This window comes from Podarcis pityusensis (genome assembly GCF_964106645.2).
Source record: "Podarcis pityusensis genome assembly, chromosome: 11".
NCBI classification, from domain to species: Eukaryota; Metazoa; Chordata; class Lepidosauria; order Squamata; family Lacertidae; genus Podarcis; species Podarcis pityusensis.
The window spans coordinates 56,321,944-56,325,243 of NC_138036.1; the positions used below are offsets into that span (position 1 = coordinate 56,321,944).

At 42.6% G+C, this 3,300-nt stretch overlaps 1 long non-coding RNA gene across 1 annotated transcript; it reads right to left on the reverse strand.

Annotated features, from left to right (window-relative positions):
* Nucleotides 1–963: 963 nt before the first annotated feature.
* On the reverse strand, nt 964–2,822 carry LOC308458510. The gene is made up of 3 exons (XR_013977500.1): nt 2,748–2,822; nt 2,467–2,538; nt 964–996 (listed from the first exon to the last, which is right to left on the reverse strand). It is a non-coding gene; the product is annotated as an uncharacterized lncRNA (long non-coding RNA).
* Between the last annotated feature and the right edge of the window lie 478 nt (nt 2,823–3,300).

The following is a 3,300-nucleotide window of genomic DNA, read 5'->3' on the forward strand; positions in this document are numbered from 1 at the left end:
TTTTCCCAAACAATATGAGAACTAGAAACACAGACATCCTTCGAAATTTATATTTATCTGAGTTTAGCAATGCAGTTTTCCAACCAAACAGTACATGCTAATATGCATATATTAGCGAAAAGTCTGCATAAAAATGAATATGGTAGTGAAATTGCCCTATGTGAAGGGGAAAACTGCTGAACTGCAACCCATCATCCCTGGCTGTTGGCTATCCTTGCTGGGGTTTATGGGAGGTATATTTCAGCAACATCTGGAGGGCCGAAGGTTCTCCACATCTGGGCAACAGTGATTGTGACTATGGAATCAAGAACGGCTGTTGTTCTGCTTGAATTTTTTAGCGGTGGGCAGCCCCAAAAGAGCTGGAAAAAGTGAGACAAGATAAAGTAATGGTAGTTAAATAATTTAGGCAGCTTTTTTGCATTGCTTGTGCCTGGTTTCTGGAAGAAAGGAAGAGCTAAGAAGAAAAACAGCTATGGATCTGGCATGGGCCTCATTTCATGCAGAAAACAGATACACGCTTTTGAAGCATGTGGAGTAAGGATTGGCACATTGTCTTTCCCTGAAGTGGGGAAATACCAGACTGCAGATGTCAAACTAAAGTTATTAATGAGAATTGCAAGTTTGATTTTCTGGAAACGCAGAAATTTGTTCCTGGGGAAACAATATTGTGTTTTTTTGTTTTTTTTTAAAAAAACCCTCTCTTCAGATGTGGAGCATGGCCAACAAATATGTCCTCCTCTTGGTGATTTTCTCCCTGAGATAATACAGTACTTGCTTTCTGTTTCCCACAATGGCACGGAAAACATTGCTTGGTTCCAAAAACACCAAGGGTTGAACCTACTCTTGTGGATGAGCAGGGATTTCTGTCTTGAGGGCTGTCATGATGGTGCCTTTAATCAATTCTAAATTAACTTTATTCCGGAAGGAAGATCTTATCAAGTGGCATCATCTTTGGAGCTCTGCCCTTGTTTTAGTTTGAGGATTAAGCTGTCACTCCTTTCAGTTGTATCACATGCGGAAAAACAACATGAAAAGTAAATATTCTGTACTCCAAGGAGTCCTGAGAACTTACAAGAGTTCAGTGAGCTTCTCTTCTTAGAAAATGGCTAAAGCAAAATATAGCTCCCACACCATTAGGCAGGGAGGCGGCTTGGTATGTCCCCTGCGCAGCGTGGCCCCTAGGAGGACAGGGGGAGCTGGTCCCCCCAAAAAAAAAATTCAAGGAGAGGGACTGGCCCCCTCAATATTCTGTTGTAACCATGGGCATGCCACACATGCACACCGCATATCGTGTGTGCAACATGTCAGCATGACATGCACAAGTGATGTCAGCACGTCACACAGTGTTGGAGGAGGAGGAGGAGGAGGAGTTTGGATTTGATATCCCGCTTTATCACTACCCGAAGGAGTCTCAAAGCGGCTAACATTCTCCTTTCCCTTCCTCCCCCACAACAAACACTCTGTTGAGGTGAGTGGGGCTGAGAGACTTCAGAGAAGTGTGACTAGCCCAAGGTCACCCAGCAGCTGCATGTGGAGGAGCGGAGACGCGAACCCGGTTTCCCAGATTATGAATCTACCGCTTTTAACCACTACACCACACTGGCTCTCCCAGTTGGAACACTGCTGGGGAGACAGGGGCATTTGGCAGGCCCCAGCTGGCTCCAGCCCACTGGCCAGCAACCGGACAAACTCCGGCCTCCCTTGGAACAGCAGCAATCATTGACTCATCGCTTCAGAAGCCTTCAGAAACTTGAGCATGCTCTATCAGCAGAGTGAATAACTTTGAAGACTTTCGAAGTTTGAAGACTTTCGAATGAATATATCCTGTTATTTTCTACGTTTCTCAGAGATAACAACTATGTGTGGGTAGATCAACGTGTATCTTGAGCTTTTCTGTGCGTTTTGTTTAGATTATTGCTTTAGGATGGGAGTTGGAGGAATGGCAAGATGAATTGTAGATGATCTCTGGAGGACGACGGCATAGTAAAGCTAATTTCAGAATGCTGAGGCAGGATTCTTGACTGCAGAGTAGTGTTAAAAAGGAAATTCCAGGGAAGGAAGATAATTTTATGAACAAGACCAAACAGCCAGCCTTCTTCTCATTTGTGCTCTTAGAAATCCTGAGTATTTCTTCTGGCTGTTTGTTGTCTCTACAATAAATGGGTGCAGGACCTCAGATCGATTCACTGTGTTTATACTAGCATTGAATCATAATTACAACACCTTTCAGAAGTTTAAAACAATATTGCCTCCATTTGTGAATTATAGACTCTTAATTTGGTTTAACATACTCAACAAAGCCTACTAAGAAGCACTTAACTATGGTTTAGTGTTATATGAATGAGCTGGCATGGCTCTCTGACTCACATATTCTAAATTTATGGAACAGTGGGTACTTTAGACTATGGTTGGTGATCAAGCCATCATCATCAGTCATGGTTTGAAACTGGATTCTTTGAAACTCACCATAGGACGTCGCGACTCCCCACCATGACCAATCACTCTCGCAAGCTGGCATCTCTGGCCCTAACTTTCCCCCTACAAAAAAAAAAATTCACTGCACACCACTGCCAGAAAGCAAAGATTTTTTGCACATGAGCTCAGCTATGTTTGCCATTAGGCCCTTCAAAAAAGTTTCATTTGGGGCAGAAAGGCACTCTGCGTGCTCTCAGAGGCATTGGGCTTCAGGCGCCATAATTTTTGAATGCCAAGTTTTGCACCCCTAACTGAGACTTCTTCATATTCACCTGCTGCATCCTGGCAGTTTTCTCAGTTGGGGCCAATGAGTCAGACTTTCTGCTTATATTTGATGACTTGCTTGAAGAAGAACAGACCCCTAATAAATTGCAGAGTCATTACCCTTTATGCATACTTGTTCTAATAGGTGTTGTGGATTCCTGCCTCCTAATAAGAAAAGGAAGTAGAAAAACGCATAAATTCTCCCAAGGGAGTCAGACAGCCTAAAGCCATATTTGACAGCTGTTGCTGTTACCAGGAGCACCAGGAGCAAAACAAAAAGATTGAAGAGGAGGGGAGGTATTAGAAGCAATTTTGGCATGATTTTCTTGGAAAGCAAATGTGTTTTGCATTGCACTACCCTATGAAAAAGCAGCACTCCTACAGTGCAAGATGGCATGAAGAGATTAAACAAATACTGGCAGTAACTGGTTGAAAATAAAGTTATCCAAAGTTTGCATTTCTGAGTAATCCAAGTTCTGTTTAGTTTGAGTTTTAAAAAAAAACTAGTTTACTTTAATCTTAGGCATTAATGACTTGGTATTGCAGATAATCTGCTGTCAC